Source organism: Narcine bancroftii, chromosome 3 (assembly GCF_036971445.1).
Source record: "Narcine bancroftii isolate sNarBan1 chromosome 3, sNarBan1.hap1, whole genome shotgun sequence".
In the NCBI taxonomy this organism is placed as follows: domain Eukaryota; kingdom Metazoa; phylum Chordata; class Chondrichthyes; order Torpediniformes; family Narcinidae; genus Narcine; species Narcine bancroftii.
In genome coordinates, this window is record NC_091471.1 from 108,612,855 (window position 1) to 108,628,631 (window position 15,777).

At 45.1% G+C, this 15,777-nt stretch overlaps 1 long non-coding RNA gene across 1 annotated transcript in view; it reads left to right on the forward strand.

Annotated features, from left to right (window-relative positions):
* LOC138756186 (uncharacterized) overlaps positions 1–15,777 on the forward strand; it is a 129,021-nt gene that overhangs the window by 18,505 nt on the left and 94,739 nt on the right. Inside the window, exons 4-5 of the long non-coding RNA XR_011352838.1 lie at positions 4,393–4,665; positions 8,433–8,504. This is a non-coding gene — a long non-coding RNA (uncharacterized lncRNA). The remainder of the gene's footprint in view (positions 1–4,392; positions 4,666–8,432; positions 8,505–15,777) is intronic.

Genomic DNA, 15,777 nt, shown 5'->3' on the forward strand with positions numbered 1-15,777 from the left:
AAAAAGCTGTTTCAATTTTTAAAAAATTTTCTTGCACTGTATCCACTGATTTGATACATTTATTAACATCACTCTTAACTGCAGTCATATCTTCAGACATAGTATTCATTTTAGTTGTCACTTCCAATAATCCTTGAGTCATTTGTTTAAACATATTATCCATTGATAAGCAATCCCTTCCAAAACAGCACACATAGACTCCATTCCAGATTCTAGTGCCTTTTTTTGAGGCCTACCTTCTCTAGTTTCCAGTTCCAATTGCTCCTGCGTGCTGCCCAGTAAAGGTAAGTCTTCCTCCTCTTCAAATGTCGTCGGTCCTTTTCCGGTGCGGCTGCGGGTCTGTACACCCGACGATGGCACCCCGACCATGTTGGGACGCTGCCGCTCAGGGCCCCCCCACAGCCCATACCCAATCCAACAACTCCCGAACCCTAGAGGCACCGCACATGGCCGGTAAGGCCAGGGTCTGTGCAGGTGCTGCTTCCAACGCCACTCTGTGCATCCCCGGCCCACCCAATGGCAGCGTGGGCTCACGGGCTCTCTCTCAGCCGAGTCGCCCATGCACCCGGCATCACGGGCATGCGGTTCATCAGCAACTGAGCTCATCGTCGAGCTGGTGCCATCTTGCGAAGGCAGGATTGGCGCCGGCATCAACTCAGTCGGGCAGGGGTCCTCTGTGCCTTGGGAATTCCCGAAGTCGACTCTGTCGCTTCAGTTAAGCAGGTAGGCCTCAATTCTTCAGCATTCTTATAAGGTAATTTCTTCTGCAAATGAGTTTTCATTTTTTTTTTACATTAGTAGCCATTATAACCCACTAATGTTCTAAAATTACAATTTGTAGTCACTTTTATAAACTTTAAAAACGGGTATTTAAAAAACTAGCTGAGGAAGGGTGGGATCGCACGTCTCTCCTCTACGCCATCTTGCCACGCCCCCCCAAGTCTCTCAACTTGACGTGCAATAAGGACAAGTGTGTGTTCAACACAGACCGTCTGGCCCTTCTCGGTTGTGTCGTAGCATATGGTGTCATTGCCCCAGACCCCGACTGAATAAGCTCCCTTATGGAGCTCCCAGTCCCAAACACCCTAAAGGCGCTGAAAAGGTGCCTGGGGCTGTTTTCCTATTATGCACAATGGATGCCCAAATACACTGATAAAGCCCACCCCCTGATTAAGTCCACAACTTTCCCATTATCGGCAGGAAGCCCAAGCTGCATTTTTCCAGATCCGAGGAGACATCGCAAAGGCCATGATGCATGCCGTAGATGAGTTCATTCCATTTCAGGTGGAGAGCGATGCCTCCGATTTCGCACTGGCCACCATTTTTAACCAGGCAGGCAGGCCAGTAGCTTTTTTCTCCCGCACCCTGCACGGTCCTGAGGTACGTTACTCCTCAGTCGAGAAGAAGACCCAGGCGATCGTTGAGGCGGTGCACCATTGCCGACCTTACCTGGCTGGTAAACATTTTACCTTGCTGACAGACCAGAGGGCCATGACCTTCACGTTTAATACTAAACAGCAAGGTAAAATCAAGAATACAAGATCCTTAGGTGGAGGATCGAGCTCTCCACATACAATTACGACATTTTGTACCGACCAGGTGAAGTCAATGACACCCCCCCTCCCTCCCCAGACGCCCTATCATGGGGGACATGCATCAGCGTGCATCTTGACTGTCTCCAGACCCTCCATGACAGTTTGTGCGACCCTGGAGTCATGAGGTTGTACCACTTTGTCAAGACTTGTAACCTCCCATACTCTATGGAGGATGCCCGGTCCATGACCATATGCTGCCAGATCTCCACTGAATGTAAGCCGCAGTTCTACTGGCCTGAGAAAGCACACCTCATCGAGGCCAACCGCCCCTTTGAATGACTCAGTGTCGATTTCAACGGCCGCCTACCCACTACAAATAGGAATGCCTACTTCCTGATGGTGGTGGACGAGTTCTCCAGGTTTCCCTTTGCTATTCCCTGCCAGGATATGACCTTGGCGACAGTAATCAAGGCGCTGCACAGTATCTTCACCCTGTTCGGATACCCTGAGTATATCCACAGTGATCGGGGGACCTCATTCATAAGTGAGGAACTGCAACAGTATTTCCTGGCCAGAGGCATAGCCACCACCAGGACCACCTGTTATAACCCCAGGGGTAATGGGCAGGTGGAAAGGGAAAATGCCACCATCTGGAAGGAAGTGCTCCTGGCCTTTCGGTCCAAAAACATGCCAATGTCCCGCTGGCAGGATGTTTTGCCTGAAGTGTTTCATGCCATCCGATCGCTTCTGAGCACCGCAACTAACACCACGCTGAAAAAAAGATTGTTTGCTTTCCCAGGTGATCAGTGAATGGTGCCTTTCCTCCCGGCAGCCCCCAACCATCACCCCGACCTAGACTGCTCCCTCCCCTGCACCCCCCCCAGGACTGCTTCCCCTCCCAAACAGCAAAGCTTAGACACGCCTGCCCTCCAGCGGTCCCGCAGAAGAAGGAAGTCGCTGGTGCGGCTAAACCTCTAGGAATTTTTTTCCTTTCTTTTTTTTCTCTCTTCCACTCTCATTGTGTAAAAGAGCAGAGGGGGGTTCTGTTTAAAAAGAGGAGGTGTGGATTGTATATGCTAATTGGCTCGGGCTGGCCCACCACCGATGACACTCTTACTTGGACTCCTCCCCTGGGACCCAGGTCGGGCCACCTTTCCCTTCCCTGCACTTCCCTAGTTTGGATCCAGGCCAGCTCAAGTCTTTTGTGCAATAAAGCCTATTGTTCCCCTCAAGTCTTTGTCATTGCAATTATTGGGGCAACTGATAGTCCCCAACAATTATTTAATTTGATGTTTAGACAATCTATTCCTAACACCAAAGGTTACGGATTAGAGTCTACAAAGTAAAATTTTGACTCTCCATTTTTAACTCAGCTCATCATGCCTTGAAGCCAATTGCCAAGTGATTCATTGCTGCTGTGGAGCATGTTTCGGCCTCCAGAATTCATTCCATTTGAAATTACTTTTAAAGGCAGTATAAAATGCACTGATGCTACAATATGTCATGTTTAGCACACCCACCCAGGATGCATTTCTAACCACTTTACTAGACCAAAAGGCTGCAGATTCAACAAAATGTTCTCATGATCAACATATAAATGTGAAGTCAAATGATTTTAATTATCCTTTGTAGATGACAAACATTACACTATTGAGATGGCTTGATAGAAAAGAACCATTGTTCTGTTTAAATCTCATGGTGAGCATATGATTCAGTTATGGATCTTGGAATCAGTGCAACTGACAGAAGTGCACAGTGCAGTAACCCACCAAAATGTTATAATAGTCTGTGCCTCCATGTTTTGTATTATATAGCCCTTCTTTGCACAAAATGTTGCAAAGATCAAATTAGATGCTGAGTTGCACACTCATCATTTTAACGGCTCCATAAAATTTTAGTACTTTTGTTTTGACTCTTACATAAATTTTTATAAAATATTGTCCATACATAATAACAGCTTTTGGACTGGATGGTGGGTTTATCCTTCTACCACTTATGTAAGGAGCTTCACCACTTTCTGAGTGAGTAAAACAGCAAGGACAAGCCAAAGGCTGAGTTAACTTTAGAAATTTTGTTGTCATTCCCTTTTCACAAAGCTATAATAAAGGAGCATTGCCTTTCTTGCCACATGTATTTTCTGTTTGCACACGGACAAAAGTTATAATCACAACCTAAATATTGAATTATTATCAAACAATGATCTCTTACACACGTGCTTCAACATGATGTAATTCATGAAAACATCATCATTTTATGATCCGATTGAATCAAGATTTTACCTCTTATGGATGCTGTGAGACGTGTTGGGTTTCTCCAGCAATTCTGTGTTCTTACAACAATCACAGTGTCTACAGACTTTCATGTTTCAATCTATTCTGTTGCTCCACTGTGAAATCTCATCGAGGGATGCCTACCTTGAAGAAATTCTCCTCTTCTCTCTGAAGGAAGTTCTCCAAAATCCCTCACTGCGCCCTTGCCCCCCCCCCCCCACCTCCTCATCCTGCCCACCCTCTGCATTCCCTGCTGCTCTCAAGCTCATGTTGGCCTGTGCTCCTCCTTCCCTGGGCTTTTGCTCATACCTTGAAGAAGGGCTCAGCCCCAAATCATTGGTTCTATATCTTTACCTCCTATGGGTGCCAAGAAACCTGCTGAGTTCCTCCAGCATTTTGGTATTTTCCCTAAAGAAAGATTTTGGAGGGCTTTATGCAGTAGATTAGATCACTTAGAAAATCCTTCAACTATATTTAAATTTGATGAATATTTCTAAGAATATCGGATGGAGCTCAGCATTTGATCTGAGAAGTAGTGGAAGCTAATCAGTTGGAAGTGCTCAGGTCTCTTTGATCTGTTACAACAGAGCAGCAGTTCAAGCTGTTCACCGTGACATCGACTATGAACATGAGAAATAGAAGTAGAAGGTCAGCCAATCCCGCACATCTGCTCTCCATTCAGTAAGATTATGATTGATCTTTTATCTCAGTGCTATTTTCCTATGCTATATCCTATGAATTATTAATCTATTGATCTATTAATCTTTCTCTTGCATGTACCCACAACTGAACCACAACACCATTCTTGGATGAGGCAAAAGAACTCCGGGATGAGCAGCATCCGTGGGAGGAAAAGAATGGTAAATATTTCAGATTGTTAATCCTAACCTATGGATCTGACCTCAGCCTAAAGCCAGTTTGCATTGCCCTGAAACTTTCTTACCACCTTTTCCACTGTAACACCACTCTTTACCTTCAATAGCCAATTTGCTGGAATAGAACTAATTGACAGGACTTGTGCAACACGGTTCAATGCGTGTCACCTCTATGCCAGAACTAAGGTCACCCAACCTCAGTACTGAAGCACCAGTGTCCAGATGATGTTTGCGTATGCAAGGCCACCCTCCAAGTAATTCTCAACTCAGTACATTGGTGTATTCAGGAAGAAGGGCCTTACATTCAACTTTCACAAAAAGCAACATCCTTGACCAACCTGACACCACCACACAACACTCCATCATCCTACCAGCCTCCCTTTAGGGAATATTTTCATCTGATGCAGCAGATGAGCAGTGGGCTAAAAGAGCTATTACACAGCTCCTGCGATCCACATTCAATCCTGACCTCTGTGTGGAGTTTTAACATTCTCTCTGTTACTGCCTGAGTTTACTCTGGGTGTTCATGTTTCCAATAAACAACTAAGACACTTAACTAAATCCAGTGGCTGAAATGTATTCCTTAAACCACGCAGCATCCAAGTAAAGTAAATCACGAAAATCTGTAGACACTGTGGATGAAGTAAAAACACAAATGTTGGAGAAACTCAGCAGGTCAGTATCCTTTATGTAGCAAAGGTAAAAATACATAAGGACTAGAACCCTTTATCAAGGTATGAAAAAGTGTCAGCGGGTGTCGAAACAAAAGGATGGGGGAGGGGGCAGAGTAAAGGGGGTGTGCCAAAGGCAGGAGATGATAGATGGAAAAGAGAGGGAGAAAGGGAGGGGAGAGGAGGAGGGATGGCTGGGTAGGTGGAGGGGGAAGGGAGAGGAGAACTGGAAAAACTGGAAAGGGGGAGGGGAAAATATCCAGTATATTGACGACTACAATTTCCACCTTGATCTCAAACTCGCTCAGTCCATTTCTCACAATGCTCTCCCTTTCCTGGTTCTCTGTGTCTCCAACCCAGGAGAAAAGCTTTCCACCAACATATACTACAAACCCTCTAACTGCCACAACTACCTTGACTACATTTCCTCTCACTCTGATCCCTGGAAGGACTCCATCCCCTTCTCTCAATTTCTCTGCTGCATCTGTTCCCGAGATGAGGTCTTCCAAAATGTCTGCCTTCTTCCACAAATGTGGTTTCCCTCCACCACTATCAACTCATCCTTCACCCACATCTTCTCCATTTTTCACTCATGTGCTCTGTCCCCCTCTGCCCCAGATGCAACAAACATAGAATTCCCTTCATCTTTACCTACCACCTCACCAGCACCTGCATCCAACATATTATCCACCAGAATTTCCGGCACTTACTATAGGATCCCCACAAGACACATTTTTCCTTCTTCTCCCCTCTCTGCCTTCTGTAGGGACTGTATTGACAATAACCACACCAGCAGTGTGAGTATAAGACAGCTTTAATAAACTAATATGTACACTAAGAGGTCTTGTCTCTCTGCAAGACGAACCTGGAAGGCTAGACTGTAGCTCTGGACTGCTTTATATACAAGGTCACCGGGATGACCCCTGGTGACCTAGTGGTGTAATTACATATCACCACATTCAACCCCCTTAAAAAAAATTGTTATCCCCCCTCCACTCCTTGTCCTCCTTCCCTTGTTTGTAAGTTCAAAATTTTTTGTGGCTTCTGTTGCCTTCTGGACCTCCTCGGTAGTAGTATAGGGGTGGGGAGTGCAGTCTGCCTTTCAGCCTTTCTTGGGGGAGGTGTGGGACTGGGAAGATGGCCATGTGGCCGTGTAAGCTGGAGATCCTCTTGTATGGGATTAGGTCCTGCCATCGTCTAGGGTGGTGATATTTTTTGGGGCGGGCGTACCCATGGTCCTGATTTCTGAAGTGGGTGGTATAGTCCTCTGGGGTGCCTCAATGGACGACTGTTCTAGTGACTGCTGCTGTGCAGTCTGGTTGATCTGTAGACATCTGTGTTTCCTCCGCATTGCTCACACATCCGGCTGGCGCGAGATCCCTGGTGGCCACCGAATCTTCTCTTCCATCTAGGAATGTGACAAAGGTGTACTGAGGGTTCACGTGTCTCAACTCCACTTGATCCACCAGCGGGTCCGCTTTGTGGGGTCTGCAGTGCTTCCGGAGGAGAACAGGTCCCAGTGTCATCATCCATTTAGGCAGCACTGTGCCCGTCGTGGCTTTCCTTGTGAAAGAAAAGATCCGTTCACATGGGTCATGTTAGTGGCAGTACACAACAAAGAATGTATAGAGTGTAGGGCTTCTGGCAACACTTCTTGCCAACTAGTAACAGGCAAGTCTTTTGCTTTTAAAATCAAGAGGACCATTTTCCAGATAGTGGCATTTTCCCTTTCAACTTGTCCATTCCCCTGGGATTGTAACATAGTGCGGCTGGTAGCAATCCCTCTCTCATGCAGGTACTGCTGTACTTCTGCGCTCATGAATGCAGCACCCCTGTCTGTGTGTATGTAGTTCGGGTACCCAAATATGCTGACGATGGTTTGGAGGCATTTTATAACAGTGGCTGCTGATACATCAGAACACGGGATTGTGAAGGGGAAACGGGAATATTTATCTATTACGTTTAGGAAATAGACGTTTCTATCATTGGATGAGAGGAGGCCTTTAAAATCGAGGCTGAGGCGCTCAAAAGGTTTGGTAGCTTTTATCAGGGTGGCTTTGTCTGGCCGGTAAAATTGCGGTTTGCACTCCGCACAGAAGGGCAGCTCTTGTTCACCGAGCTCACTTCCTCAGCCGAAAATGGGAAGTTTGGGTTTTAATGAAGTGAAACAGTCTAGCGACCCTTGGGTCCCCAGCTCATTGTGCAAGCTCTGCAACTGGGACATGTGATTAAGGATGGCTCAAGTGCCTCTGGACAGCGCGTCCGGGGGCTCGTTGAGTCTCCCGGGGCAGTATAGAATGTTGTAGTTAAATGTAGACAATTCTATCCGCCAGCGCAGGATTTTGTTGTTCTTAATTCTCCCCCTGTTCTGGTTATCGAACATAAAAGCCACAGACTGTTGGTCCATGACTAGGGTGAAGTGTTTGCCTGCCAGATAATGTCGCCAGTGCCTTACTGCTTCCACAATGGCTAGGTCCTCCTTCTCTACTGCTGAGTGTCTTACGTCTGATGCCTGTAGAGTTCGCAAGAAAAAGGCCACCGGTTGTCCATCTTGGTTTAGGGTGGCTGCCAGAGCCACATTGGATGCATCCGTTTCTACATGAAATGTGATTGACTCATCTATGGACCGCATGGTAGCTTTAGCAATATGGTCCCTAATGTTCCTGAATGCTCTGGTGCTTACTGGGCATAGTGGGAAAATTGAGGCTTTTATAAGTGGGCAGGCCCTGTCGGCGTAGTTGGGGACCCATTGGGCGTAGTAAGGGAACAGCCCCAAACACCATTTTAGTGTTTTCACCGAGTGTGGCACTGGGAGGTCTAGGAGAGGGCACATACAGGCTGGATCTAGGCTGATTTCTCCGTTCTACACTATGTAGTCCAGATTGGCAACTTCCTGGTGCTAAAGACGCCTTTGTCCCTGTTGTATGTTAGGTTCCTTTCCTCGGCTGCCTGGAAGAAGCATTTTAAATTTGTGTCATGATCCTCCTGAGTGTGGCCACAGATTGTCACCTTGTCTAAGTAGGGGAACACCTCTTTTAGTTGGAACTCATCTACTATTTGGTCCATTTCTCTCTGAAACAGGGACACTCTGTTGGTGACACCGAAGGGGAGTCGCAGAAATTGATACAGCCTTCCGTCTGCCACAAATACCGTGTAAGTGCGATCACTGTTTCTAATGGGCAGTTGGTGGTGTGCTGCCTTCAGGTCTATAATGGAGAACACCTTATACTGCGCAATATTGTTGACCATGTCTGCTATGTGTGGCAGGGCGTAGGCATCTAGTTGTGTAAATTTGTTGATTGTCTGGCTGTAATCCACTACAATGCACAGTTTTTTCTCCTGACTTTACTACAACCACCTGGGCTCTCCAGGGGCTGGTGCTCTGCTCTATGATGCCCTCCTCTAGTAGCCTGTGGACCTCTGTCCTAATGAAGGCTCTGTCCCTCGGGCTGTACCTTCTGTTCTTTGTGGCTATTGGTGTGCCTTCTGGGGTCAAGTGTGTGAACAGCAGAGGGGTTCTATGTTCAGGACAGACAGGCTGCAGTGTTGTTTCTTCGTAAGGTGTAGTGGGGGGTGAAGCCCGTTGTGCACTATTGTAATGCTTTCTAACTGGCACTGAAAATCTAACCCCAATAGCACCGGGGCACAGAGGTGAGGGAGTACTAGTAATTTGAACCTTTTGTATTTTGTGCCCTGGATTTCTAGAGTAACCCTGCAAAACTGTTTTACCTCAGCCGCAAGGCTGCTGGCTGCTAACAGGATCTGGTGCTCACTCGGGCATGTGGGGAGGGCAAGGCGGTTGACTAACCCCTGGTCAATAAAACTTTCAGTGTTTCCACTATCTATTAAGCAATTTAGCCTCACATCATTAATTTTGATGCACACAGTGGCATCAGATAAATTGTGTGGACTCGCCTGATTCATGTGTAGGGAAGCAAGTCTGGCATGTCCTTCGTGTCCTTCCATCCGATAGTACTCGGCGTCATATTCATCTCCTGAAGAGTGTGTCCTATGCTTTGTCGCATTTGTCCAAGATGACTGGCTACACATGGCAGTCTTCTTCTTCTGTTTGTCTGTGGAGTGTGATAGTAAAGATTCTATCACCAATGTGTATTTGTACAGATTAGCATGAGAATGGGCCTTGGCTGTAGCCTTGGGGCTTCTATATAATGCATAATGCCCACATTTTCCACAGTTGGAATAGACATTTTCTCTGGCAGGGCAGAGGGCTCTGGGTGCTTTCTTTGTCCACAGAAAAAGCACTTGGGATGTCCTGCTGCAGCTGTGAATTCCTGTGAGGCAACATACTTTTCTTTTCGTGGGGCTAGAGAGTCCAGCAGTGTGACATTTGTCCCAGCCCCAGGGTCCTGTGAGTACTCCTCCATTTCTTTCCTGGTGCTTTCTAAAGCTTCTGCAATAGTCTCTGCCTCATCTAGCCCCACCATTCCTTTCTACAGCAATCGATGTCTCATCTCAATGGACCGTGTGCCTGCAACAATTCTGTCCCTAATAAGATCCTCCGCATACTCCTGAGCTGATACTGCGTTAAAGTTGCAGCCTCTTGCCAGGTCTTTCAGAGAGAGTATAAAGTCTCTGGCAGATTTCCCTGCTTGTTGTGACCTGGTCATGAGTCTGTACCGGGAGTGGAGTTCACTATGTCCCTTACTGTAATGCCTCTGTAAAATGTTCATTATCTCTTGGTAGGACCTGGCATCCTGTATAAGGGAGTAAGGGTGGTCTCCCAGCTGCACTAACAGCAGCATTAATAGCTCTTTATCCGATGTCTCAGCACCCTCGATGTAATTCAGAAAGCATCTCTGCCAGCAGCCGAAGTGCGTGCTGGCTCCGGGATTTCTGGGGTCAAGCTCCAGCCTTTCTGGTCACAGCACATGGCTAAGCTGCAGTCTTTGGTCCCTTAAGTGTAGCAAGGGTGGACCCTGGGGTACTGGGAGCTGCTGGTAGAGCATCTGTGGGGCTTCTGTCTGCTGGAGGAATAACCTGGGTGCTTGGGGCAGTTGGCTGAGTCTCTGGCTTTGGGACATTTGCAGCAGGCTTAGGGGGGGATCCCAGTGGTAGCGTCAGGTCTCCGTGGTACTGGGAAAACTGCTGCTGTGGGAGTGACGGTAGCGGTGTCTGCTTTCCCTGGCTCTGGAGTGGTCAGGAATTCTGCACATACTTGATGATCGGGAGCATGACTTATGGAGATCCTTCATCCACGCTTGTAGTGGCCCCTTTCTGATCGGACTGGGATTATGGTCGGCAGCACCTGTACCGGCGAACCCACGGGCAGGCAGGGCTCTTGGCTGTTTCTTATCTGCCCTATCGTACTTCTGTGGTCTTCCCCACGTTCCACCACAATTCAAGTACAGCGGTCCCTCGCTGACTCTGTCCTCAGATGCACGTCCCCGGATTCCATTCCTTAGGAAGAATCTCCACGTGGTCGGGAATATGCATTAGAGCAGAAGCAGCTTCCATCCTAGTAGCTATCATATTAGTTTATTAAATTGTACTGACAATAACCACACCAGCAGTGTGAGTATAAGACAGCTTTAATAAACTAATATGTACACTAAGAGATCTTGTCTCTCTGCCAGATGAACCTGGAAGGTTCGACTGTAGCTCTGGACTGCTTTATATACAAGGTCACCAGGATGACCCCTGGTAACCTAGTTGTGTAATTACGGTGACCACTCCCTCCATGATTCCCTTGTGCACTCATGCCTCCCCATCAATCTCCACCCCCCCCACCCAGCTGTGGCCACAGGAGATGCAACATATGTGCCCACACCTCCTCCCTCACCACGGCCCAGGGCGCCAAACAGGCTTTCAAGTGAAGCAACACTTCACTTTTGTATCCACAGGACTGATTTACTCCATCCAGTGCTCCCTTAGTGTCCTTCTCTATATCGGAGAGACCAGTTGCAGATTGGGAGATTGCTTCACTGAGCACCTCCACTCCCTCCACCACAACAAAGACCTCCCAGTATCCAACCAGTTCAATTCTAAGTTGTGCTCACAAACTCACATAGCTGTCCATGGCCTTATGTACTGTCCCACCCTGACCTCCCGCAAATTGAAGGAACAACACCTTATTTTCCATCTGGGCACTCTCCAGCCATATGGCATTAACATTGACTTCTCTCCTCTCTGCTAACCAGTTCGCCTTTTCTTTCTCCTTCCCTTTCCCAGTTTTTCCAGTTCTCCCCTCCCTTCCCCCTCCACCCATTCAGCCATCCCTCCTCCTCTTGATCACTATTGTCCCCTCCCTCCCTTCTCCTGCCTTTTCCACCCCCACCCTTTATCCCCCTCCATCCTTTTGTTCGGACGCCCACCAACACTCTTCTATACCTTGATGAAGGGATCACGCCCAAATCATGGATTACATATTTTTACCTTTGCTACATAAAGGACACTGTTTGACCAGCTGAGTTTCTCCAACATTTCGTCTTTTTACAGCATCCAAGTGAGTCTGCTATTATCCCATCCAACCCTCGATTGCAAAACTGCACATATTAGCTATGAGATTTGTAATGACTAATCATCACATATTGCCACTAAAATGGAATACTATACTTCATTTTTGCTGCAACCTGGTTCTCCTGGAACTCTGTTAATGCTACCTAATTAACTTGAAGCTCTTAATTTCTCTGTCCTTCCTCATCACTGGAATCATTAAAGAACTCAAGCACATTTGTCAAATACAATTATTATATTCTTTTTTTTCAGCCACCTAGTAGTTCCTTTTTAAATAAAAATTTCAAAAATTTCTGAACATGAACAGCAGGAATGTAATCATTCAAGCCAAATCCACCTTCTTTGATGAACTATTAATTTCTGGGGGGGGCCATCATACAGTAGCTTCCCCCACTCCCCTTAGTATCATTTAATTTTATAACTTTTTTTAAGTGAGATCCTTGCTGCTCTACAGCACAAAGATCTAATTGGTCTCTTTTATCTCAAGCCTGATTGCTCTAAAGTAGTGGTCCTCAACCTTTTTCTTTCCATTCACATACCACTTTAAGCAATCCCTATGCCATTGGTGCTCTGTAATTGGTAAGGGATTGCTTAAGATGGTATGTGAGTGGGAAGGGGAGGTTGAGAACCACTGCTCTCAACCTAATTGTTGCTGAAATATTTTGCTTGAAAAAAATTGTCATTGGTGTTATGAAACCATGCATAACGAGTCAATTAGGTACAGTTGAAACAGTAGTTTTCAAACTTTTTCTTTCCACCCACATACCGCCTTAAGCAATCCCTTACTAATCACAGAGCACCTATGGCATAGGGAAAATTTAAAGTGGTATGTGAGTGGAAAGAAAAAGGTGAGAACCACTGCTCTAAAGCTTACACCAGTCCAAAATGATGCCCATGTTTTAAAAAAGGTAAAACATGAAAGTCTGTTTTAATTCATGAAATCATGATGCACAAGACGACATTTGAGATGCATTCAATTTATTTTCCTGACCTATTTCATCTCTCTTTCCTATTCATCTGTCTCTTTTTCTCCAGCTCCCCACCCCTACCCTCTCCACTCCGAGAGCTGCCCCCCATCACCTCTGCCTTTTTATCTTTTCTATCCTCCCCCATATCCATGACCTCTTACTTGTTTAGCCTATGCTCTATCCTCTTCTCCCTCCTCTTCCCCCCACCTTTGAATTCAGACATCTGACCTACTTTTTGCTCATAACTTGGCTGAGTTTTTCCAGCACAGATTTAATAGTGGGATAATTGCTACTAAATTATCTCTGGCAGACATAGGAAGGTCATTTAAATTGGTAATATTGGCAACTTAACATTGTCAATTTAAACCATTTGGTCGAGTTGTGTTCCACATCATGAAACACCTTACCAGCTCCTATCAGCTTCCTTTGACCTCAACTGATTGGCTGCATGTTAAGTTCAATACAAATATCCTGCAGAAGAAGGATGGAGCAGATGATCAGCATGAAGGGGGCATAATTGGATGGAAGATATGACAGTGTTTTCTGTTCAGTACCAGGCTATGATTACAGCAGACAAAACTGAACCCAGTGCGGAGAGTTTGCAGAATGTCTTCTTGTGCCATTTAGATGCTTCTGCTCTTCTTGGCACACAGAAAAGTTATAAAGGCCTTTGCAATCAAGCAGGAAAACCTTGACAATGAAGGATAAAAACAAACACTGAGGATCCATAGCTTCAGTGAAAGGTTTCAACTGCCAAGCTGCCACTTGAGAATTAGTCCTCATACTGCTTACCTCACCCCTCCCTGAACCAGCCTCCAATCCAATCCCACCTCAGTCAGTGAGTGGATTTAAGGCAGGGTGGGTTCATGATTCAGATATTTAAATATTTTACCTTCCACCAGAGCCTAACCCAAAAATGATTTCAGAACTCATTTACTTCCAGAAACATAAAGAAAGCTGCATACTGGTGTCTAATGGAGAGCACTATTTCTTTATCTATTAACTCAGGTCCCAGGCCACTGTAGGAAGCACTGCAGTGGAAAAGATCCCAAAACACCAGAACTTACCACTCTAAAACTCTAAAATATTTATGAATAATCAAAATAAAAATGAAAATAAATCCTGTTTCTCAATCAATGAACTCCAAATCCAGAACAGTGGCCCTGTCTGAATTTCACCTTCTCTACAGAATAAAATCAATAAAAAATATGTAAGTTCAGTTACCCATTAAATTTGTTTTGGATACAGCCTTCTGGTCTCTTTCTCCATAACCCTGAATGTTTTTTTTCTTCATGCACAGTATTAATCTGGCTCCAATCTCATTTAATCTCTATCACCCTAATGTTCAATGAATTCCAAATCTTAATTGCTCTTTGGTTCTCCCATGAATCTCTTTCATTCTCAACGAGAGCTTAATGAATTATTCGGCCATGAGGAACAGGGGCTCTTTATTTACTCTGTATGAATCCATCATGATATTAAGTAATTGATGAATGTCCTCTTCCTTGCAATAACAAACATTCAATTCTCTCATTTATCATTGGAACTATAATATCTGGGACCATTCTAATATCTCTCAGCTGCACCTTATCCCAAGTCTTTACATTCTTCTTCAAATGCGGTGCTTAGAATTGTACACAGTAATCCAGTCGAGGCTGATGTAGTTTTTTTATTTATATGTACATTTATTGAAATTCTTTGGCCTAGAAATGATTCTGCATTGTGAAAGGCCAGACAATGTTGTTCATGGTGCGAGAGCAGCAATATTTAGCTATGTATAAGAGGTAGAGCACTGTGCACAATAAAACCACCTACCTTTCCCTTTCTGGTCCGACAGTCCTGCAACAAGCCAAGGAACCTGAGTCACTCTTGTTCAGTTAAGTTCAGTACTTAACAGAGGCACTGGGGAGAGATAGGGTGAGTTTGAGTTTCAGCTGGTAAAGTGTTGGGATTTAGGATCAATGCCCTTAGTATCACCCAATGAAAATAATATTGGATCCCGTGGGAATTTATCCCTGTTGTTCATTCCAATAAATTACCTATTTCTAACCAAAAGGGTTGAACTCTAGGACACTGCCAAGTAGAATGCAAAAATGTACCAAAAAAGTTTGGAGTGGGAAGAGGAGGGTGAACTAAAGAAAGGAGGAAGTAGCAATCTTAAGTGGCACCTTCCTATATGGGCTGAACTCCAAAATCACAGACCTGTTCAACTTGAAGTTGTTCTGATGTGTGCCTCATCTGCTTGATGGCCTTATTCAACATAACTGTTCTGAGGTATTTATAGGCTGGATCGATATAAATGCCATTAAAATGTGCATTATTGTTTAAAAGCCATTGGATTCCATGGTAGTAGTCCAAGGTTCACTTGAGCTGATAACTAATGGTCCCTTCTCCTCTGAACAAAATCACTTTCAGCCCCAGATCATTGCAAGAACTTGATTGACTAGTGGGCTTGGCGTGTACACATATGAGATGTATGGAGGACCAGTTGAATATATGGAAGTGCATTGTTCAGCCACTCTGTGTCCACCTAAGTTTGATATAATGTTTGAGGTAAAATTCATAATGTGATGGAGCAATTTGTCACATAGTCCAGTGCAGAAAACTCGAGAAGCTGAGTTTTTGTCTCTTAACAAGAATTGTGTTATTTCAAAAGATGGTCTGAAGTAAATTAGAAATAATGTTCTTGATTTTGTTTTGGATTCTGCCGATCATCAATAAAGTCAGGTATTTATTTTATCTAGTATGGATTGATGTAATGTTTTATCGAAGATAAATTTTCTTTAACAGGACATACAGAGGCTATCCTGAGCATTCTTCTATCGACATATTGCCACAAACCAGGATAAATCAATAAATATTAACCATGTTAACATCTATTGGTGGAGGAGGGCTGGTACAATTTTACCCCCACCTTGAACTTGGATTAGGATGGATGTGAAATTGTTAAAAATCTGTAACTCTATCCCTCTCCAAGTCTGGCC